Below are 25,229 nucleotides of genomic sequence, written 5' to 3'. Positions count from 1 at the left end.
ATAAAAAGCTGCAGTACATCTACACTAATTAAAGAGAAACATGCAAAATGACCATCCCTCCACCACGCCCACCAGCCAATCAGAGCGAGTATGCAAATTAACCCAACAAAGATGGAGTTTAATTTGCATACACAGGCGTGGAGTGAAGCCTGAAGATAGCGTAGAAGGAAGCCAAGCGCTGCAGAAGGGAGCGAAGCTGCAGAGAAGGGAGGGAGGCAAGGCAGTGGCGGAGACAGGAGGGAAGCCTGCCTCGATGGACTTCGCTCCCTTTTTTGCTTCGCTCCAGCTGCAGGAAGCCCTATTCTTGCAGGAATCTTCCTACAACGGGCCTCTAGTTTATAATAATGGAATACCACTCAGCTGTAAAAAAGAAGGAACTCTTACCCGTTGCAACAGCATGGATGGACCTGGAGAGCATTATGCTAAGTGAAATAAGATAAGGGTCAGAGAAAGATAAGAATCTATGGCATGATCTCACTCATGTGTGGAATCTAAAGAACAAAATAAACTCACAAACAAAATGGGAAAAAAAGAAGAAATGTCCCTCTGAAGGAGGCCTCATTCTTGCATCCTCCAGCCTTCTAGGAAAACTGCACAGGAAGCCAAGTCATCACGCTGTTTGCTTGGTAGCAAGAGTTCCAAAGTAGGCGGGGCTTGGGATATGTAAAGGTCTCTGGCAAATAGCGTCTCCTACATGCAGGTCTGGCCCCTGGGACCACACGGACCTCATCCTCGGGCCAGAGATTAGAAGGACACTGCCCAGGGCCACACTGTTGACTCCAAGTTTCCACAGCTCTCCAAGACCCCTTCTGACCGATTCCCATAAACTCTTGGAATATTTCAAAATGCTGGGTCTGCTACAGCCTGGGCTTGAAATAATAATAGCTATTAATCCGGTGCTTCCTTGATGTTAGGTGTTGCATGAAGTGCTTTTAATTCATCAGCTCTGATCATTTTCCCTACAACCCCATGAGGTAGACCCCATTCCAATACCCATTTTATTCACAGGGGACCTGAGGCTCAAGGAAATTAAGTGGTTGCCCAACATCACAGAGAACAAATGGCCACGTCAGAACTTAAACCTGGGCCCCCAGATTTTGGGACCCCCACTCTTCGCAGGCTGCTGTCGTGATTCAGAAACACGAGAGCCTTGCAAGTTCTTTCAGGCCACTCGGCACGATCAATATGCCAGCGTTAGAATTTAACTCTCAGAGGGAATTATTTTTACAGTGTGCGAGCGCTCCTAGTGCTCCCCAAAATTATCACGTATCGTGACTTCACAGCAGCTGCCCGACCCCTCCTCACGCGGAGGGGCAGGAGTCACTGCGTGAAATGCTAACCACGCTGGACGTGACCCTGGGAAGCGACCCCGGGAGGGGTCCTAGTCTTTTCTGTGCCTTGATTTCCTCATCTGTGAAACAGGAATCACACTCCCGTTAATTCCCAACGTGGCAGGGCAAGTACTGTGAGTGCACTGTCGGCCTCCTGGGAACTAGTGCCACCTACAACCTTGATTTGACTGATACAACACTTCCATACTCAGTGCCTGCTGGGGCCAATGCATTCACCAGGCTGGACACACACCCAGGTTTCTACGAAGCCTGTCCCCGTAGCAAACCAGATACGTGGAGAAGAGTAGATGAAAAGCGTCTCACCAGGCAAACACATTGTTCTTATTTATGTGATGGACGGGCTAAGCATTTAGACAAGAGGATTTTCTGATTTGAACTTGGCAAATTATTCTCCCTTTTGGATTTTTTTTTTCCAACCCTCACCCAAGGGTATGCTTTTTATTGATTTTAGAGAGAGGAAAGGGGGAGGGGAGAGAGAGAGACATCAACGTGAGAGAGAAACATTGATCGGCTGCCTCCCACAGGCACCCCAACAGGGGATCGAACCCACAACCTAGGTAAGTGCCCTGACCGGGAATTGAACCCGCCACATTTCAGTTGCAGGATGACACTCCAACCAACTGAGCCACACCAGCCAGGGCTGGATTCCGTTTTTTAAATCTGTAAAGTAGATTCTATTAAGATTGGTAATAGGACAGAATTGAATTGAATAGTGTTCTTCACCCCTTACCCATGTTAAACATCACTAGTGGATCACACAACTCTTTCCAGAATAAAGCCTCCATCTCACTCAAGATGCCACTCTACGCAGCGTCCGCATTCAGCTCAGGCAGGTAAGCTGGAACCTGTTTCCTGTGTCAGGGCTCTGTGGTCCCTAAGGACCCTTCTAGTCCTTTGACTTTAAGTTTTATACTTACCAAGTAAAACACTAGGTACAGAAGCCTGGAGAAATGTGACATATCAGAGAGAAAAGTGAATAGTAAGTGTTCAAGTCAAGGACTCAGGAGAGACTTATCTGTTAGTGTTTTGTCAGCAATGTAACACAACATAGTCCGTCTTCTAAAACGTCAAAACGATAGTTTATAAATCTCAGAAGTAGGCGAGGTAACGGAAAAGCACGAATCATTCCCCTTAAAATATAAAACACAAAAACGTCAAACGCCACCGCCATGATTCACAAATATTGCTGGAAAGTGTTACAGAAACACAAAGGAAGCACAAACCCACACCAAAACAACAGTAAACAGAGAGAGAGAAATGAAGGCATGAAAACATCACTCCTTGCACACAAAACTTTTACCTACCTAGGAAATTACCCCAGGAAAATGTGACAGACAATAACGGCGAAAATAGAGCAGATGTTGGTTTCTATGTCTCTCATTACGTGGCCCAAGATAAATCAGGTAAAGGGAAATGAAATTCTACTGTATCTTTGCTTTAAGAATAATACATTTCCCCCATCTCTTTGCCTGAATTTGGGGCTGGGGATGCAATTTTAGCAAGTCCATAAACAACGCCCCTCCCAGTCATCACGGAGCTCGGACCATCTAGAAGCAGAGGCTCGAGCCAGACAGGTGGAGGAGCCATCGAATGTCCTGGCGCCGACAGTCAAGTGACTTAGGCAGGTCAGACACTTCCTTAGTAGTGGGGCGAGAGCTAAACTCGGGTCTTATGATTCTGAAGCCCAGCAGACTACACAATGCCCGTCTGAAAGAAAGAAGAATTTATTTGCAAATATCATTCTTTAAAATGTTTGCCATTCCGGCTGCCTTCAACAAATCAACAAATGGCCAGTGCTGGCGAGGACGTGGAGAAAAGGGAGCCCCTAGAACACTGCTGGTGGGGATGCAGGCTGGTGCAGCCATGATGGAAAACGAAATTAAATATGCAACTGCCATTTGACCCAGTGATCCCACTTCTAGGAATCCATCCCAAGAAACCCAAAACACCAATCAGAAAGAAGGTATGCACCCCTATGTTCATAGCAGCACAATGTACAATAGCTGAGATCTGGAGACAGCCCCAGTGCCCATCAGCAGATGAGTGGATAAAAAAAGCTGTGGTACATTTACACCATGAAATACTGTGCAGCAGTAAAAAAGAAGGATCTCTTACCCTTTGAGACAGCATGGAGGGGCCTGGAGAGAATCATGCTAAGAGAAATAAGCCAGTCAGAGAAAGACAAGGATCACATGATCTCTCTCATATGTGGAATCTAAGTAACAAACAAAAAACACACCTGATGAATGGAATGGATCCAGAGACATGGAAGCATGGAACAGAGTGTGGAATCTTGGGGAAAGGTGGGGGGGAAGGGAGGGTGGGTGGGTGGGTGGGAGGTAATCAACCAAAGACCTTGTATGCATATATGCATGGCCCATGGACACAGACACTAGGGTGCTGAAGGCCTGGGGTGGGGGGCAAGGGCAGACTGGAGGGGTTCAATGGGGGGGGGGGAACATATGTAATACTTTCAACAATAAAGAATTATTTTAAAATAAATAAATTAAATTAAATGTTTGCCATTCAATAGGGGCAGGCCGGACCCCAGTGTGCATGAATTGGTGCACGAGGCCTCTAGTTGGATTATAAGAGTAACTAATAACCGGAACCCCTGGAATAATAACATAAGGTAGAATCTGGAAGCACTGAAACATGTCTTAGTAGAAATTAACTGGCTCCTCCCTCAGGACAGTTTTAAAGGAGGATTTTTCACAAATCTACGAACTAAATTTTCAACAATTTTTCTTTTTTTAAAATATATTTTTTTAATTGATTTCAGAGAGAAAGGGAGAGGGAGTGAGAGAGACAGAAACATCAGTGATGAGAGAATCATCGATCTGTTGCCTCCTGCACACCCCACACTGGGGGTGGAGCCGGCAACCCGGGCATGTGCCCTGACTGGGAATCCAACCGTGACCTCCTGGTTCATAAGTTGATGCTCAACCGCTGAGCCACACCAGCCGAGCTGAACCATTTCTCTAATCACAGTGAACAGTGTTTGATGCCTCACTACAGGATTCCTGAGGCCTTTGCAGAAGGGATAGCCTAACCATAACTGCCCACACTGCAGAGAAATTGCATCACTCCTGCTCCACATACATCAGCAAGGAAGTGGGGCAGACAGAGGAAGGGCCGTGTGTGGAGGGGAGGGAGTGGGTAGGTGACTAATGCCCGCATTCCTCTAGAGAAGATAGAGCACTCCTGCTTGTGTGAGCGCAAAGATAAGCTTGGGCATTGTATTAAAATCAGGCCCTCTGGCTGAAACAGGATAGCCCAGAAATAGCTCAGAGCACCATACTTGCGACTTGAAGTGTACTTTCAAAGAGGTTATTTTTATAAACCAAGTATGCACAGGAAACTTGGTTATTCTACGTCTGCTCCTCAGCCTACAGATCTGTATTGTCCTAGCACAGAGTCCTCCTGGGACTGAGTCCCACTTTCAGCTACTTGACTTAAAAATCATGAAAACCTGACTAAATACTATCTTGTTCCTATAAAGATGCCCTTTACGCACCTCCGTGTTCGGACCAAAACGTGACTCCTTTGCCCTCTCTGAGCCACTGACCAACCGCATTCTCGGGAAATGCAAAACACGAAGTTTAAAACAATTCTTATTTTATCATTAACCATGATATCTACTTAAAATACAGAGTTTAAGTTTCCATGCAACCTGGAAAGGTGCACATCTCCATCTGTAACGTATGCCCTAACCACTCAGCACACTTATAACCCCATCATCTGAGCAACTTCTAACTTAATTTCATGCTGAATAACAGGCGTTATTAAACTGATGCGGTGTTTCTGGAGGGATCAGTACCCCTCAAATTAAATGTGCACATTCTCTGCCTCAGCAGTTCCATGCCTAGGAATTGTTTCTTTAGAAAGACTGATACAAATACTCAAAAACAAATGTAAGCGTGGAAATGCTTACTGCAGCATCATTTGTTCTAGCAAATGTTGGCACCAATCCAAATGACCGTCAATAGCGTAATAGCTAAACAAATTATGGTACAAGCATATAAGCGAGTATTATGACAAAGTTTAAAAGTATTATAAAAAGGCATCATGAATATTGAGACGGATGGAAATTCAAGACACTCTGCAAAGTGAAAACAAAAGAAAATTAACAGGAGAATAGCATGATGCATTTCTGTTTAAAAGTTTATTTCTACGTGCATGTGTGTTCACGTGTGTGCATTATTATGTATATGAACCCGTCATTAATAAGTTTTATCTTTGGTGGAGAAAGAGGAACAATTTGCCTTGTCCCACATCTTACAAAAAAATATAATACTCTTGTAACAACTTTTAAATAAAAAATGTTTTTAAAACTCTACATCTTGAAGGATGGATCTCTCCCTCCCTTTACCAAATGCTTCAACATATCATGTCAGGGAACAACATACCTTTCTCAGATGCTCTATACACACCGGTGCCAATGTACATTCACAGAGGTGTTCATATAAAATGTGAACATTTAAAGGGCTTCCATTTGTAATTTTAGAAAAAGAGTTTTACTAATTCCTATACTTTCTTCACCAATATGGTTTCCAATGGAAAGCAAAATCCCCATTTCTTCACCAATATGATTTCCAATGGAAAACAAAATCCCCACCTAAGTTAAAACACTGACTCAAAATAAATAAATAAATAATTTTTTAAAGAACAAAAAAAAACCTGACTCAAGGGATAGTTCCCTCTTATAGGCTCACCAAATGGAGAGAATACCAGCAATAACTAGACTTCCTCAGGAAAAGCACTTGCCATAATAACCTTAAGTTTCTGAAGCAAAAAGAAATGGCAAGCTGTAGTCAGAAACTCAACAACCAAGCAGCTATCCAGTGCCTGCCCTCTCAGACAGCGGTCGCCAACGGGTGGTCCTGAGGTCCGAAAGGTTAGCGACCGCTGCTCTAAGACATCTGGGATTTACTCTGGGGGGGGGGGGCCCTGAGCAGTCGAGGAAACTCTGGATCTGTTGTCCAACAGGAAAACCCGGGGAGAGTACCTCCAGGGTACATGCTGTACATGGTACACTTCCACTCTGGTTTTTGTGTGTGTGTTTTTAAGAATTATCATCTTTTTTTCCCCAATTTTTTATTGATTTCATAGAGGAAGGGAGAGGGAGAGAGAGATAAAAACATCAACGATGAGAGAGAATCATTGGTCGGCTGCCTCCTGCATGCCCCCTACTGGGGATCGAGCCCACAACCCAGGCACGTGCCCTTGACCAGGAATCAAACCCGGGACCCTTCAGTCCGCAGGCCGATGCTCTATCCACTGAGCCAAACCGGCTAGGGCACCTCAACTCGTTTTGCTTTGACTGTTCAGTACCCTGAGAAATATCATGTTCCATAACGTTTCTCGGTCATTCATTTAACAGCTTTTTTCACGGAGTGAATAATGGCCCATATGGAATGGCATGTTTTTTATGTTACCTAATACTAATGACTTCAGTGTACCTTTAACAATGACACAGAACCAATCCTTCCTCAAAAAAAAAAAAAAAAAAACTATAACAGAGCAAACAAAATTTCCAAGGCCAACAATTTAATTTGGAAGGCCAAATACTGTATGTGCTCATGAAGGAAACGTAAATATTTGTAAACCAGAAAAAGAATTAACTAACTGACAGATTCTTCGCCTGGGGGAGGAGGGTGTTCGTCTGTGGCTCCCACCTGATGGCCACCTTACCTGCGCTGGGTAGGGCAGGACATGGGCAAAGAGCGCTAGCAAGTACCAATAGCCACAGACCAAAATGACACTCCAATCTGTGTTTTGATTCTTTGACAATTGATGTGACGTGCAAGAAAGTGTTTAATAAATGCATTTTGAGGAACACTAACCGATCACTAACTGTTTTTGCTTTTCACGTGCACCTGGGTAGACATACGGCGGACTCTGGGAAAAGACTTCCCGGGAGAGCCAGGCTCTGCCATTAAAAATTCATCTCATCACATGAAAGATTCAGTGAGTGCAGAGCTGCAGGTCTTCAAGATGCCATCATCTGCAAAACGTCCTTTCAAAGAGGCATGTACACGACGCGGCCCGCTCCTGTACCATGTGACGCGGTTGCAAAGTCCTCGGCAACTTACACAGTATGTGTTAGGGGACTGAGTCACTTCCCTCAGGTTGTACAGCTATCTTTTATCAGAGAGAACATTCTGACGCTTAAAAGCTCCCAAGGAAATGGACCAAAACATTCTGGAAAAGTCATTCTCTGCAGGGAAGATAAGATAACCAAGGCTATAAGAGCGGGGGGGGGGGGGGGGGGGGGGGGGGCGGGGGGAGAATAAGGAAATCCACAGGAAAGAATAACAAAATGCATGCGGGCCTCAGCTCTTTGGGAGAGAACCTAAAAGCAAACAAACAAACACGGGAGCACGGCTGACTCCGAGCTGAATAGATGAGCCGGTGGCGAGGCAGACTTCTGTTCTGAGGTTTCCTCGGGTTGTTTATCAAGTGTGCTTCCTCCCTCCGCACCACACTGTCAACGCTTTCTGCCGACTGCAGGCTGCACTTTAAAATCCTGCTCCATAAAAGTGATTTAGACCTCACAGTCGCCCAAGATCAGTGCTTTAGGTGGCATCGCCGCCGCTCCCCCCACCCCCCCGCCCCCCGGATCTTCTGGTAGAAGAAAACGAGGTTCACATTTCCCAGCACCCATAAACCTGTCCGGCCACAGAAAGGTCCAGAGGGTTTTCGAATGCCTCTCCAGTCACACGTTTATAACTTGATAACGGAATGACCCTTTCTCCCTGTGGAGAAGCCCTCAAAATACTCCTTTACATTCCAAAGAGCTTTCATTCCTGAGATGTTCGTGTTTCCTGCCTCGGCACACAGGAAGTGCCCCTTATCCGCAGGGCACGTGCTCCAAGCCTCCCGTGGATGCCTGAAACCGCGGTAGCAAACCCTGGGAACCTTGTTTTTCCTATACACACATCCAGTATATACTGTATATAGCTACAATAAAGTTTACCTGTTAAATTAGGCAAGCGACAGGTGACAGCAGTAACTAATGAAACAACAATTTTAACGACATACTGAAATAAAGTGTATGTGACTGGCACTGGTAAGTAAACTGAGGGCGACTTGAACTCGGGCACAGTGGTACACAGCAGTGGGTCTGACCCCTACACGGCTGCTGAGCGACTAACAGGTGGGGAGCGTCTACAGCGTGAACACACAGGACAAGCGGCAGGAGATATCGTCACCTTACTCAGAATAGTTTTGGTACAATAACAAAGGATGAATACAGGTAGATGATGGATGGATGGGTGGGTGGGTGGGTGGGTGGAGGGATGGATGGATGGATGGATGGATGGATAGATAGATAGATAGATAGATGGTAGATCAATAGATAGGAAATGTTCGATAGATAAATGATGATAGATGATAGATCAATAGATAGGAAATGTTCGATAGATAGATGGATAGATAGATAGACAGACAGACAGACAGACAAATAGATAGGAAATGTTCTGTACCCTTCCCTCCACTGGACTTAGTCTCAAGATGCAAAATCTTTATAAACAGCAAATTCCAAGTCCCGCAACTTGACTGTTTCAAGATGCTTTAGCACCAAAATAAACATGACCCCGCCGCCTGCAGTATTTGTTATCAGTTCATTCAAGGAGACTACAGAGTCTTACAGAGAAAACAGAATCAGGGACTAGAGGACTCGTTTTCACTGAGCTGATCAATGAAACAGGCGCTCCTCTTAGTCACCATTTTCTCTCCCATCACAAGGGCTACCGATTTCACGCAGCATTGGTACTGATACTGCCCCCAACAACCAGGAAAAGAGCAGGCGGGAGAACACAGCCGGGTGTGCTGGAGCCAGCTGTGAGTTCGGGAACTGTGAACCTGGCCGCCAGGCTGCCGGGAGCCTGGACTTGGCTCTGGGGGAGTCTTCATGCCACAGGATTCTGTAACGCTACACAGCAGAGGGCGTTCTTAAAAGAGAGAGCCAGTTTCCCAGCACACCACTGAACGCAGTGCTTGGCCAGAGAGGTTCCGGGCACCACACACCATGCCAGGACAGCAGGACAGAGACAAGGCCTGCCTTCCAGCCCGGACCCAGGCGTCCCCACTCACTGCATGACAGATGGAGCAAGGCCATGGGCCTCGGCTTTGAGGACTAAAATGTGAGAGGCAGTACACACGTCAGCTTCACGATCCTCTCGGACCTAACCATTAGCCTGCACGGCGCTGGGTTTGGGTCATGCCCACCCTGACGCCTGCGCCCTCTTACGGGAAGTGCCCCATGAAGCCAGCCCCGGGCACCTCCGAGACAGACCCATCTCCCCCGCGTTCGTGAAAGCACTTCCGTCTAATGCCCTTGGCCAGGCAAGCGCGCCCAAACATGACCATGGTCCTAAAACTCCCAGGACCCCTTAACTCCTGAGTTACAATTTTCTTTACAAAGTTCAGTTTGACTTGCCGGCGTGGCTCAGTGGCTGAGCACTGACCTATGAACCAGGAGGTCACAGTTCGATTCCCGGTCAGAGCACATGCCCAGGTTGTGGGCTCGATCCTCAGTGTGGAGCGTGCAGAAGGCAGCCGATCCATGATTCTCTCTCATCATTGATGTTTCTATCTCTCTCTCCCTCTCCCTTCCTCTCTCTGAAACATTTCTTTTTTAAGTTCCAGAAAACCTCCAGGATTTCCAGGAGTGTCCTTTAGACTTAGGCTAAAGGCCCTCAGGGCATTCCTGGCCACATCTGTCAAGCATGTGCTCCTTCTGTACCTGGTTCAGGGTACGGCTCACAGGGAGGCCTGTGGGCACGCGCAGACGTGAACAGCCCAGGCTGTGGGATGAGATGTAGAAGCAGATGCACCAACGCCGGGTCCCTGCCTTGAACCCGGGCCGGCATGCTGAGCTCACCGCACAGTAAGCCCCTTAATCGTAGGAACTGTGTATCAGCCACAAAACCTGGCACCAGAAGCACAGAGGGTTTGCTAAAGTAAATTCCCCGGTTTGGAAGAGTTGGGGGTTCATCAACCTGGGGCTGGCCTGTGGGCAATAAACAACAGGTCAGTGTTTCTCCCAGAGAAGCAAAGGGCTCCTCCGAATGGCGCTGCGGACGAGCTGGCAGGTTTACCCCACGATGTGAGGCGGCGGTGTCGCGGGCACGGCCAGGTCAGGAAACAATGCAGCTGCTCGGTGGCTCAGCCGAGGGCTCTCATTCCCGGAGGCGAGGCTCCGTAAGTGTCCTCCCCATCCGCCTGTCCTGCTCTTCCAGATAAAGATGCATCGAACACATTTAGAGGAAGTATTTAATTGGCGAATGGCAACCGTCCATTTGGACATAATCCGAACAGTGGTGAGAAGTAGAACATCATCCCATTTGTCAGTGAGCTGACAGCCAGATTTTTAAAAATTCAGGCAGAGGGAGTAGAATTTAAAAATAGAGTTTAAGCTTAGAATGGATTCTAGAAAATGATCATGCATGTCCAATCTAACTCACAGAAATAGAGCTTTAACTGATGGTGGGGGAAGAGGAGGGGTTATTTAGATCCCTCTCCCCATCGAACCAGAGATGCCTAAACCCTGAAAACAACTAAAGCTCCGAGGAATAGAGGACCCACAAAACCTCGGAATCCAGTCGAGCACTAACAGCCTTCTCCAAATCAGCAACATTCTGAAGCTAAAAACTAGAAGGGCATTTCAGGTGCACCATATCCTAGCGTTCAACTGCACGTCAGATTCACATGCAACCTTCAGGACATGGGAGCTCTGTTTTCCTTTTAAAACTAGTGGCCCGATGCACGAAGAAAGCCTTCATTCCTCTGGCTGCCGGCACCACCTTCGCTCCGGCCTGGAGCCACCTTTCTGCCTTCCCACGCTACCCAGAGTCCGGAGCGGCTGGGGTGGTGCGGAATGCTCAGCTCCTGCATATGCAAATTAACCCGCCATCTTTGTTGGGTCAATTTGCATGCTCGCTCCTGATTGGCTGGTGGAGTTGTGAAGGTACAGCCAATTAGCATGCTATTCTTTTTATTCTTTTATTAGGTAGATGCTCACTGATTCAACCAATGTGCACTGCACTTGAATTGGGTACTAGATACTGGGGATCCAAACATGATTAAGATGTGGCCAGTCTGTAAATTCACCGTAGACAGTGGAAGGAGAGGGTGTGCTGAGAGCTGTGGTAACAGCAGCCCGTCAGGATAAACACGGACTCCGAGCGCCAAACGCCACGCCATGCAATGGCTCAGCGGGAGGTAGCAGCATCTTTTAATTAAGGGCGAGGCTCTGGGGTCAATTCAGCCCGTGCTCTTTTTTTCTAGTGGGTGCTACCACTTCTAAAGATAACAATATTTTTTTTTGGTCAGAAGAAGTAAAAAAAACACAAAGCAGCAGAAGCTTAAAAAAAGCAACCCAGGTTCCACTCCGAGGCCTTGTAGAAGCGCGGATGGCCCTGGACGTGAGTCAGGGCGGCAGAGCCCAGACCTCAGGGCCCGGTTCATGTAAGGAGACTCGCCAGAGGGTGCCCCGCTCAGGAGACGGGTGCTGGGGGGCCGGGCGTTACTGAGGCAGAAGGAGAGGGGGCAGCCTTGCAAGGCCTTAAAGCTCCTGAGGAGGCGTTTTAAACTTGAAACGCTTTATAGATGTGATCAAATTACACTGGGAGGAGATCACGTCATTCAGCTTAAGAATTCTTATTTAGCCCCGCTGGCGTGGCTCAGTGGTTGAGCTATGAACCAGGAGGTCAGGGTTCGATTCCCGGTCAGGGCACACGCCCAGGTTGTGGGCTCAACCCCCAGTGTGGGGTGTGCAGGAGGCAGCCAGTCAATGATTCTCTCTCATCATGGATGTTTCTATCTCTCTCTCTCTCCCTTCCCCTCTGAAATCATTAAAAATATGTATTTTTTTTAAAAGGACTATTTAGTTACATTGCTGGTAAGTAAGGAAATGCTGTTTTTTCATTTCCCAGGGCTGCTGGAGCAAAGCACACAGACATAGAACTTTATGTCTCCCAGCTCGGGGGCTGACAGGCTTCCCTCTGGGAACTGTGGCGGTGGGGTTGTCCGGCTACAGATGGCTGGCTTTATGTTCGGATGGCTTTCAATCTGGATTCCATGTCTTCACCCCAACTTCCCCTTCTCCTAAGAGTAACAGGCACATGGATTAAGGTGCCTCCCAATGGCCTCCTTCTAACTTGACCACCTCTGCAAAGTGAGGTCACATTGGGAAGTACCAGGGTTAGGACATCAACATATGAATGGGGGGGGACACGATCCAGCCCCCAACAGCTGTATGAGAGAGGACACAACCCCAGTCCATGAAGAAGTGCTAATCCCTATGTGAGGTCGGGAGCGAGCCACATGAGACCATTCAAGACTCACCCCAGAGGGTGTTATCGAATTAGCATCTCTATGTTTTAGGCCAGGGGTCGGCAAACTCCTCAGTCCACAGAGCCAAATATCAACAGGACAACGATGGACATTTCTTTTGAGAGCCACATTTTTTAAACTTGAACTTCTTCTAACGCCACTTCTTCAAAATAGACTCGCCCAGGCCGTGGTATTTTGTGGAAGAGCCACACTCAAGGGGCCAAAGAGCCACATGTGGCTCGCGAGCCGCAGTTTGCCGACCACGGTTTTAGGGACAAGCCTCCAGTGGCTCCTAACACCGCAGGTGCCCTGAGTTAGGAATCCAGAGGCAACGCTGATGGAACTCTGGGACCGGCCGTCCATCTCGGGTAAGCAACTTCTGAACCTGCTGAGTTTCCTCGTCCACGTCCCACCATCCGGGGCCTGATGAATCCGCGGCCGTAACAGGTGCTCTGAGAACTACATGGACCGTCCCTGGAAGACTCTCTAAATCCACTCGTAAACGCATGATCATGAACACGTGGGCGGGAAGTCCCAAATCTGAAAACCTGGCTTCTGCCTTCTTCCCCACGCCCGTTGGCCGCTCCCTTTATTCCACAAGGTGTACGCAGCCCGCACCACCCGCTCCATCCCGCATGGCCCTCCGCCCGCTGGTTCCCGCTGGTCTCTACAGAAACCCGAGGCCTTTCTTGGGGACAGGTGGCCTCACTGCCGCCACCGTGCACAGCGCACCCCCAGGACCGAGGCGGCCCGGCCTGGTTCGCTGTCAGTGGCGTCGGTGATGATCACTGCTCTGCCGTCTCCCCCGCACCCGGCGCAGCCGCCAGTGCTGCCCGGAAGCACCGAGGACGCGGGCTCCGGGCTCTCCTTGGCTGCTTTTGAGTGAAATGCTTTGCTTTGCCACAAACAGCTCAGAGCCTGCGGCCACATACACGTTTCTTCTCCAGCGGTCCTCCCCAGGACTCGAACACGGCTGTCCGTCCGCTAGACGCAGAGGAAGACACCGAGGAAGGAGCATCCTCCCCACCGGTGCCGTTTTCCGTCCGCTCCGCCCAGCCGCCGGCAGTCACCCCACCTCCAAGTCTGCGAGAAAGCCCTGCCGGCCCCCGTCCTGTAACGCCCCCATCTGCAACTTGGAGAATCAAGCCCACCTAATCCCAACACACCTCCACTTCGAGCTCCAAAGACAAGGGTGAGCCCCATACTCTCCCATCTGAGTTTTATAACTGGGTATTTATGAACTATTCCCTTGAGCAAGCACCACTCACAGGGTACAACTTAAAGCAACATTATTCTTTTTTTTTTTTAATATTTTTATTGATTTAAGAGAGGAAGGGAGAGGAAGAGAGAGACAGAAACATCAATGATGAGAGGGAACCATGGATCGGCTGCCTCCTGCATGCCCCACACTGGGGATCGAGCCCACAACCCGGGCATGTGCCCTGACCAGGAATCTAACCGTGACCTCCTGGTTCATAGGTGGACACTCAACCACGAAGCCACACCGGCGGGCAAAGCAAGGTTCCTCTGTACCCGCTGACTGCTCTCCTCTGCCGGAGGTCACAGAGATTTTAGGTTTTGAAAGGAAATTAGTGCTCATTCAGCCCACTGGCCTCATGCTACATGCACGTCAAATCTCAGGCGGGACCAGTTCTTCGCTTAGCATTTCATAAAATGAGAGCAGGCGCCTCGATTTTCCTGGTCACTCTGAGATGATGAAAAGTCCTCTGGTCACATCAAGTCACAAAAAAGTTCACTTCTGGCCAAGACCGGTTTGGCTCAGTGGATAGAGCGTCGGTCTGCGGACTGAAGGGTCCCAGGTTCGATTCCGGTCAAGGGCATGTACCTTGGTTGCGGGCACATCCCCTGTAGAGGGTGTGCAAGAGGCAGCTGATCGATGTTTCTCTCTCATCGATGTTTCTAACTGTCTATCCCTCTCTCTTCCTCTCTGTAAAAAATCAATAAAATATATTTTTAAAAAAAAGCTCACTTCTGTGCAGAGCAGGCGCCGTCCTGGGCCACAGGCACAGCTCCAACGCCCGCTAAGGGGAGCTCTGCCTCCGCTCAGGCTGCGTTCACCGCCCCTTTCCCGACAGTGCGCACTGGCGTCCTTTCTCCTTAACTCAGCAGACACTCCATCTAAAAGTGTGGGCTCTCCGTGCCCGGGAAGCAGACAGAAAAGGAAGCGGGGGCTCTTTGCCTTGCTGAGACATAATTCCATCATCAGCGCCGTCGTCGTTTCTTAGACTTTGTCCAACAGTCCCGTGCCCCGCACAAGGCCCGCGGACGGGGCTGCCCGGGACGGGAACGTGAGAGGCCGCAGAACCGAAAGCATCTCTGTGTCTGTAAGAGAAGGCCCTGAACAGCGACGGCTTGGCCATAAAAGCTTGCACTGGAGTCTGCCCCGGACAAAGGGACCGTGTGTACTGCAGGGTTGTTTTAGACAGAGCTGTAAAAGACGATTTATAAAGTAAATCCTTACGAGCTTCCGTTATAGGAACCGAGTTACCACCGACTAATCTTCACCGATGAGATGATGCTCGGAGGGCACAGCAAATGCCCGTGGACCACGTCCTGGTGTAACCGCACGAGCCCTCTCAGTCCGAGAGGAGAGGCAGGAAGAGAGAGAGCCGAACAGCACGGGGACCTTTCAGACCCGGAGAGTCCGCCCCAGAGGGACCGTGAAACAGGCAGGGCCCCCAGGAATCCCCGGGCTGAGTGGAATTTCAGTTTTAAATGAGAGGGGATCTGGATGAAAGCAGCCCCTAAACACACGCCATCAGTCTAAGACGGGAGTCCGTTCCAACACTGAAGAAAAACCGACTCGGTGGAACTCAAGTCATATTCCGACAGGCTTTCAAAAGCAACTTTACACTCAGAATCCCGGCAGGAATTGACCTCAGCACCTGACCCCACTGCAGAGGAAAGTCCTATTAGACGCTTTGCTTTTTTTCTGTCTATTTAACTGACAACCATGGGCATAATTCCTTAATCCACCTGTACCCTCGGTTTCTCATGTAGCATGAGGCCAGTGGGGTGAGTGAGCACTAATTTCCTTCCAAAACCTAAAACCTCTGTGACCTAAGGTTTACAATGAATGTCAGCCGACAAATCACATATTTTAACTAGAGGCCCGGTGCACGAAATTCGTGCACAGGTAGGGTCCCTAGGCCGATTGTGGCTTTCCAGCTGCCTGCAGGGGCCTTCCTTTGTTCCGCACCACCCCCTGGTGGTCAGTGCACGTCATAGCAAGCAATAGAACTCCCGGTCTCCCGGTCGAACTCCCATGGGGACACTTTGCATATTAGCCTTTTAGCCATTTATATATATATATATATATATATACACACACATATATATATATATATATTTATATATATATAGATGATTCCAAATGATAAAAATACAGTACCTCCCTACCAACATTCACGCTCCTTCAATAAGTAATATGGTTTCCTCACCCTTGGGTGAGACTCATGAAGAATGAGGTCCCTCCCATGCACAGCCTCACATAATGCAGCGGTGATATTGTTGCTGCTTGTCTGAGCAGTACTGCTGTACTTAGAAAGACACCTTTACAAGTAATAAGAAAGATTTTTTTTAAAGGAAATTTCATTAGTTTCATGGCACTCCATTCAGGCCAATGAATCACCGGAAAATTGAAAGTCACCTGACGTGTGCTGACCTTGCTCACGTCAGCAGCCCCCACGGGCCACGTGCAGGCACGGGTCACCTTGTTCACCTCCTGGAAATGGCCCAGGCGTGACACATTTGGGCAGTTACAGCAAACAAACAAAAAATGGCTGTCAGGTGGCCCAACACTGAAAATTTAACCTCCTCCAAATGTTCACTGAATTCTTAAGGCTTTCCTTTCCACATGGAATGTTCTAGCACATTAATAACATGCCACAGACATACACTTAAAGAAAAGAATCTACTTGGATGCTGTAAGAAGATAGAGAATAAATATTTAGAATCCTGTTAGTTAACTTAATGTGAATTCTCACTTGGAATTTTCAAGGTTGTTTCTTTTGGGCTAGTCTTTCAGTAACACGTTGGCTTCTGATCGTATGTAGCTTAGTGCTCTAACTATAGTACCCCCAAAAGTAGAACTTATTCCTTAGAGTAAAAGGTTAATTCCTTGACTCATCAATCACTTAATAACAGTTATATTATGAATATCTAAGAACATCTTTCAGAATTTCAAAAACACTGTGGATGTTCTTCATGCTAAACTACATGCAACTTTCAGAAAAAACATCAATGACAGCGTGAGCAGCAGACACATGATTTTGGAAACAAAAGAATAGGAAAAGACACAAAAAATGAGAGTATAAAACAGTCAACATGCTAAATTCAGGAAATTAATTTACATCTATATAAACATACAGCAATTTCCATACTGAAGATGGAAGCCATGGGTAGGCAAACAGGAAATAAAAGGTCAACATATTGTATAATAATTTGGGAGAAAAATACCTAGAATGACATTCCTTTAACTATAATCTTAAACACAGATGGTTCTTTAAAAATTATTTCAGAGAGATTAACTGGGGAATTTATATGCATAACTTGATAGAAAATAAAAATCATCTCAATATTTGGACAGAAGAATGCCTATTTCAAATATTGCTTGCAACCAGTATGTTAGGGAATAATATATACTAAAGTTTCTTGGATACACTGAGCTATGTAATTTTTTTTTTTAGCATTAGCTGTCCAGGAAAGTCTTCCATAACTATTTTGAACACATGGACTTCTGTGTGAATGAAATTTCCAACATGTGTACTAAAAGACAGAGCCGCGATGGCCTGCGGCACCAATGCAATGCCGCGAATTCCGACTCTGCGAACAGCTGCTGTGCATGCACGATGTCAGACACGGTCCTGGGTCCTACCTGGGCGTGGCCTCTCACTCAGTCTCCTGAACACCTTGCAAAGTGTATCCCAAAGTAGGACACCTCCTAACCCCAGCATGCATTCTTTTTTCTTTTTTTAATCTTTATTGTTGAAAGTATTACATAGATCCTCCTTTTCCTCTCTTTAACCTCTTCCAGCCCGCTTCCGTCCCCCGCCCCAGGCCCTCACCACCCCAGTGTCTGTGTCCATGGGTGATGCATAGATGCACACAAGTTCATTGGTTGATCTCTTCCCACCCACCCTCCTCTGCCTTACCTCTGAGGTTCAACAGTCTGTTCATGCTTCCATGTCTCTTGCAGTGACCACGAAAGGATGCCTTAGGCTTTGGAACAGACCAGCGTAGCAGTCACATTGCTAGCAAGACACGTACGTCTACTCTGGCAGAGACACTGAAGGGCTAAGGGCATCTCCTGTTTCCCAGCCCGCTGGCAGTCGGGCAGATCCTGATGATCAGAGCTGATGCGGAACGACGGCTCTGAGCAGGAGTGGAATGTGTCACCGTGGGGCCAACGCATTGAGGAGCTGGTGTGAGAGTCCCCAGCTCTCTCTTCCCTTGACACCTGCTTCTTTGTGTCCCAGACGGTGTGATGACAGGATGGCTGAGCCTCCCATCATCCAATTGGGCAAAAATCAAGAGGGTGGTGAACCTGCATCGCTAAATGACACTACAAAGCAAGACCCCGCCAACCCAGGCTGGCCACACAGCATCAGCAATAAACCATCTTTTGTTCTCTAAGCCGCTGAGGTTTCGGGATTAGCTCATTTCTACAGCACAGGCCGACCGATTCTGACTAACACAGGGTTGGGCAAACACACTAGCAGGTTTACACTGTGAGTATGGGGAACAGTTTAGTCTTGTGTTCTCACTTATTGTTGTAGGACTTTCCATAAGAACAACTGTAAACCTACTTTTGCCCCACCCTGTGTAACGAGGGAACAGAAAGTACTTCGGCGTGAAGTTGTTCCAAAACCATTTCATGCCCAAAGCTCTTAACTTTCTACAAGCATTTTTAAACTTTAAAGGCGTGACCTGAAACAACTCTTCTGTGGCAGTAACCACGTAAAAATGCCCAGTGAGCTCCAGAACGGACACACTCTTCACCGCATGTGACAGCTATTCTGAAAACCACACGCCCAGCACACAAATCCTTCGTTCCGTTTGACTGACTTTCGGATGAAACTACAGTGTTCGCGTTACCTTGAAAATCCTGTTGGTGCAGCACCTACGGAGTACTCAAGTCTAAGCACTGCATTGTTTAGCATTGATCCTTTAAGGGTTATGTGATCCCGAGTGCTTTGTGTCACAGGAATGGATTTTGCTTCCTGTTACAGAAGGGGACACCTGAACGTGGAAATCTCTTCTTGTGATTTCATTCTGTGGGTGAGCTTGTACGTCAGCTTAAGACTCCCAGGAAATGACTTTATGATTATTACTAATAGCCAAAATAATGATGAGAGTACCTTACCATGAGCCCCACAGCTTTACCACATTATCTTACTTAATTCTCATGATATTGGTACTTTTAAAAAAAAACAACATTTTTTATTCTTTTTTTTTTTAAATGTTTTTATTGATTTCAGAGACAGGAGGGGAGAGGGAGAGAAAGATAGAAACATCAATGATGAGAGAGAATCATTGATTGGCTGCCTCCTGCACACTCCACCCAGGGGATCAAGCCCGCAACCCAGGCATGTGCCCTTGACCAGAATCAAACCTGGGACCCTTTAGTCTGCAGGCCGACACTCTATCCACTGAGCAACACCAGCCAGGGCTTCTTTTTTTTTTAGAGAGAGAGGAAGGGAGAGGGAGGGAAACATCGATGTGAGAGTGAAACATCAATCAGCTGCCTTCTGCACACCCCCTACTGGGGATTGAACCTGCAACCCTGGCATGTGCCCTGGCCAGGAATCAAACTACAACATTTTGGTGCATGGGACGATGCCCAACCGACTGAGCCACACCAGCCAGGGCCTACTGGTACTTACCTTAGTCTTTTTTTCTTACAGGTTAAGACACTGTGGTTTTAAAAGGTTACATAATTCACCAAGCTAGTAAGCAGTTTGGATTTACTAGTCTGTCTACAGAGCCTGTGCTCTAAACCACTGATAACAGAATTTCTCCAAGTGCGATGCATGTAAGAGAGAACTATAACTAACACAGATAACTTTTCCCAAGCCTTATTGCTTAGGACCGTGGTCGGCAAACTGCGGCTCGCGAGCCACATGCGGCTCTTTGGCCCCTTGAGTGTGGCTCTTCCACAAAATACCACGGCCTGGGCGAGTCTATTTTGAAGAAGCGGCGTTAGAAGAAGTTTAAGTTTAAAAAATTTGGCTCTCAAAAGAAATTTCAATCATTGTACTGTTGATATTTGGCTCTGTTGACTAATGAGTTTGCCGACCACTGGCTTAGGACAATGTCAAGGTAGATAATCACTTGTTTTGTTTTCATCTGGTGGTTTAACAAAAATAGTAACAGCACAGGTGATAATCCAGTACTGCAAAAATCATGAAGGTGCTGAGCAGATAACGACAGGTTAGAAAACAATGGACTACGTGTTTCAACAGAGGGGAAGAGAGGAAGACTGGGACGCCAAACTCAAGTCCCAGCCTCGCTCGAATGCCTCCAACTAGCTGTATGGCATCACCCTCCCGGATCTTTGCTTGGTAAGGTTTTTTTGTTGTTGTCGTTAATCCTTACCGGAGGATATTTTTCCATTGAATTTTTTTTTTTTTTTAGAGAGGGAGAGAGGGAGGGGGAGGAGGAGGGAGAAAAGGAGGGGGAGGAAGAGACATCGATGTGAGAGAGACCAGAGCCACGTGCCCTTGACTGGAATCCAACCTGGACCCTTCAGTCCACAAACTAGCACTCTATCCACTAAGCCAAACCGGCTGAGGCCTGGATCTTAGTGTTTATCCATAAAACATCAGCTAACACGTTGGGATTTTAGATCTATAAAATATTATGACCGTAGAACATGCCTTTGAAATAAGAGGCACCTTTACTTTTTTATATCCTTTATGTACTCATGCTCCCCACCATTTACCTACTCGCCTTGTGCCTCTGTGCAACAGAAATAAATAAGTAAATGAATAAAATATGGGATCTTAATGCCTTGGCTAACTATTGTGACCTTTCCTTATTTTACCATCCAAATGCAAAGACACGTGAAAAATGTCAAAAGCTCTCACAAGCCGTGGTATTTTTTTAAGGCAGCGTCAAAACACAGTTGTTCTGCCACTCACCTCTGAAGATACGGAGATGTGGGCACTAAGGTATGTACTCCAATGTGGTCCAGACAAATGCTGGTCAACTGCACGTGACTAGGCCCCTGACAAGGTAAGAAGCTCAGCCAGAAGATGAAACACCCACATCAAGCCCGTTATTTAGTTTAGACGATTTTTAACAGCAAGAGTTTCTAAACGAGCGAAGCAGCTACACGGACCCCCATTCTGGAGAAAGTTCCTTGTTAATGACAAACTGACGGCAGACCAGCACTCTGAGAGCGCAGGTGTACAGCGCAGGCGATACCGCTAATGTTCACAGTGCGCGTCCTTCTAGCGCTGTCCATGCGCGTGCGGTCGCCTGCAGAGGAGAAATGGCAACGGAAGCCTTTAGAGGTGGTTTCCTTCTGAACCGTCAGAAAAATCAGCCCAAGACCAAGCATTCGGGGGAGTTAGAGGGTGAGCCCGAAACAATGTCATATGCTCCGCCTCCTGCTTAACGGGTGTCCGTTTGCCTTCAGGGAAAGCGTCTGAGCTGGGCACCCTAAGTGTTCCTGCACAAAACAACACACGTGGCTGTTTACTTAGTGGGCTGAGGAGGTGGTGACGAGTAGCACTGTCCAATGTGTGAGGGGTCCATTCTCACGCGGAAGACCAACGATAAACCATAAAGCTAGCGATTTCCAAAAGCCACGTCCAAGGCCTTCCTTGTTGTAGTTTGGAGCTCCAGGGCTGTCACAGAGCTACGCTGCAAGTCTCGGGGTCTCTACGAGAAATGGGAATCAGCATCCGCTTCCAGGGCCGTGTTTACACCCAAAGTTTCCCCAGACGGTGTCTTGGTACTTTCAACTGTGTTTTTTTTAAAAATATATTTTATTGATTTTTACAGAGAGGAAGGAAGAGAGATAGAGAGTTAGAAACATCGATGAGAGAGAAACATCGATCAGCTGCCTCCTGCACACCCCCTACTGGGGATGTGCCCACAACCAAGGTACATGCCCTTGACCGGAATCGAACCTGGGACCCTTCAGTCCGCAGGCTGATGCTCTATCCACTGAGCCAAACTGGTTTCGGCACTTCCAACTGTTTTTCTTCGTATTCCCAGCAGGACCTATATCCTGCCTGAAATGGCTAGAGAAATATTTATGTTTCTGATCCAGGAGGATCTATTTTCCCTCCAGATGAGGAGTGCTGAAAGTCAGCTGGAGTTGAGTTATAACATAACAATTCGCCAAACAAAACCAAAACTCAGAGAGAGGAGAGTGGGGGGCATCTGTAAGAGCATCAACAATAAAATAAAATAAAAACTCAGACTTGTAGAGAGGCAGAAAAACGAAGCCCAGAGAAACACAAACAAAACGCAGAGCGTGCCCATCAGCGACACCTCGCCCGCACCGTGCTCTGCCCAACCTTTCCCCTCGGGGACTCCTTTCTATAGAGACCACTCTCTGCTCCACAAAGAAAACGCAGCGTTGCTAGGAGACAGCCCAGATTCTCAGGACACAACCTAAGGGGAGCGGCTGCTCCCCACCCCGCGGTATAGGAATCTGAAGCTATTCCTGTCGCCCGTGCTGCTGTTACGAAACCCACACTCTCAGCACATCTATGTCACGGAGCGCTCAAGAGCTGTCTGCCCTGGCACCCTTAAATCTGACATAACTGGGACCCCAAAACCCTTTTCCCCATCCCGGCCTTGCCTTGTTTTCCCCATTCCTTTCAGGCCTTCTCCAAACGGAGCAGCATCTCCCCCGTCTTCGTTTCACAACGCCCAAGACAACATGCCTGTGTCCCGGTTACCAGTGGCTCCTTTGAAAGGTCCTTCCTACTAGGAGGAGTCCTGTTCAACTTCTCAAAGTTTCCCCACGACGTGGAGTTACTGTTTGCAAAGCAACTTTTGCTTGGTCTCTTTTAAGACAACTTAGCCGTTTTCGCCTCTATCAAAGCGTCCCCAGGCGCTCTCCCCGAAGTAGCAACTACCAAGGTAGCCCACTCACTCCCCGCCCTGCCTCTGAAAGCAACGGGCATATCCCCTTCGCCCTTCCTCGTCTTCCCGTCCAGCCACCCCAGCAGCTCAGGCAGGAGTAACGGCTGGGATGGGAAGGCCTCACGAGTCATCACTAAACAAAGAGGGGGAGGCTTTCGAGCAGACACCAAGAACTCTGCAGCACCGGCCCGAGCTCTTTCTAACCTTCTTTATGTCACCCTTAGCTGGTGTTCCTCTGGATGGATGCCGGACGGTTGCCACATGGAGACAACTTAAGATATTACATCCTGCCCTGGCTGGCGTGGCTCAGTTTGTTGGGCATCGTCCTGTGCACCAAAAGGTTGCTGGTTCGATTCCCGGTCAGGACACATGCCTGGGTTTCGGGCTCGATCCCCAGTCGGGGGCATGCAGGAGGCAGCAGATGGATGATTCTCTCATCAATGTTTCTATCTCTCTATCCCTCTCCCTTCCTCTCTCTCTAAAATCAATAAAAGCGTATTTTTTTTAAAAAAAGAGATTTATGTCCCAATTCTACTTTCTGAGCTCAATCCTTAGATTAACTCCAGATTTAAAACTTTGACTCTATTTCTGCCTCTAGGAAATTATACATAAGAACACAAAGCTTTTGTGGCTCTGGTCACTCAGAGATGAAACGAATTCTTTAGTTCCTTCTCAAATCAATCTAGATAGAGGAATATAACAAGTGGGATGGGGAAGCACAAAGGAAGGCGGGGAGGAAGTCTGGAGGAACAGGAGTCAATGTCTGAAGTGATTCCAGCATCTCACAGACTGTCATTCACACCCACGAAAAACCATCCCATATAAAAAAATAAAACTGATTATGTCCCAACAAAATCTATAATAATAAAAGCGTAACATGCAAATCGACCCAACGACCAAACAGCAGACAACCGTCCAGACGACCACGCTATGACACCCACTGGCGCCAGACCAGTCAAGGCGGGTGTAATGTGATTGGTTGGGGGCCCGGCAGTCGCCCCATGATCACCCTGCAGAGGGAGGCCCAGGCCACCGACCAGTGGGCTGCGGCGGGTGGGCGGGGCCTCCCTCTTTGGGGGCGATCCATCGCGGGGCTCCTGGACTGTGAGAGGGCACAGGCTGGGCTGAGGGGCCCCCACCCCCCCCCCCCCCGCAAGTGCACAAATTTCATGCACCGGGCCTCTAGTATCACATAAAAAGCACTTAAGAAAACACAGTCTGCTCTTTGTAGTCCCATAGAAAGCATTGTGAAATCTAAAATCAGGGGGAAGGAAAAAGCATTATGAGAAAAGTAGAAAAGAAAAAAGTTTACAAAATCCAAAAGGGTGAATTTATTAAAAACCAAGAGTTACTGCCAAAAAGTAAAATGTTTTGTGAACCTAACAGGTACCATAAATGAAAATATAATGTTTCCATCATGGAACCTCCTCACTTTGACAGTGTATTTAAACGCACTTGGGGAAAACGCTGGGCACTGAAGATTTTCCCCTGCTGTTGTCATGAGAGAGAGAAAAAAGAAAAATGCACCGATGGTTTTTGTTGTTTGAGATTTCTTGCTATCCAGCATGATGAAACATTTAGAGGTACAAAAGTAAACACAAACGAATTACTTTAAAATTCCTGGTCCCGGAGACACATAAAGCGCAGCGGACTTAACACGAACACAATTTCAACAAGGATGTTTGTCACTTTGCCTCAAACGGGGTTTCCCAACAGGGGCACAGCTGACACTTGGGGACAGGTAAGTCCGTTGTGAGGGGCTATCCTCCGCATCTGAGGAGACTGGGCAGCATCCCTGGTCTCCCACCCGCCCCCCCCCCCCCGACCAGCTGTACCCACCAGAAACGGGTCCAGACATCGCCCAATGCCCTCCAGGAGCAAAATCGCCCCTGGCTGAGAAGCACGGCCACAAACAGGTCTTCCCCCGCTAATTTATTTATTACAAAACCCCCCAAAAATGCTTGGTTTATAATCTACATGGAAAGCAATGACGTCTTTCTAATAAAATAACGAATGTTAATTTTTTTTTAATTCCCTTCCTTCCATGAACACGTTCGCCAACGTTGGGGAATGTTAGGATTTCATTGTCAAGTTCGGTTTAGATTTCCTATCGGGCTGGTGAGAAAGTTCTGACCTTTGCTTTCCAATAAGCACACTTTATATGTTCGGGGACACACTGTTCATCACTCACCTCCCTATGAATACAAAGGAGCTGAAGAGAGCGGGGACGCGTTTCTGAAAACGAAGAGCAGCCTATTCTAACTCACGTGTTAGAAGAATAGGACACTCTCTTCACCTAACTGGCCGGGGACACACCAAGGAATTCTGAGGTAATGCTTTAGGCTGCACGTTGTTCTCAATGAAGTGCAACCTTCAGGAAACACAGAGCCGTCCTTCAGATCAGTTATACCG

The 25,229-nt window shown here is 47.6% G+C and overlaps 1 protein-coding gene across 1 annotated transcript in view; it reads right to left on the bottom strand.

Annotated features, from left to right (window-relative positions):
- The window catches only part of HECW2 (HECT, C2 and WW domain containing E3 ubiquitin protein ligase 2), a 183,187-nt gene that overhangs the window by 157,302 nt on the left and 656 nt on the right, over positions 1 to 25,229 (bottom strand). The window lies entirely within an intron of this gene.

Source organism: Eptesicus fuscus, chromosome 11 (assembly GCF_027574615.1).
Source record: "Eptesicus fuscus isolate TK198812 chromosome 11, DD_ASM_mEF_20220401, whole genome shotgun sequence".
Classification (NCBI taxonomy): Eukaryota; Metazoa; Chordata; class Mammalia; order Chiroptera; family Vespertilionidae; genus Eptesicus; species Eptesicus fuscus.
Note: the sequence above shows the minus strand (reverse complement) of the source record. Positions and strands in the feature narration are given on the sequence as shown.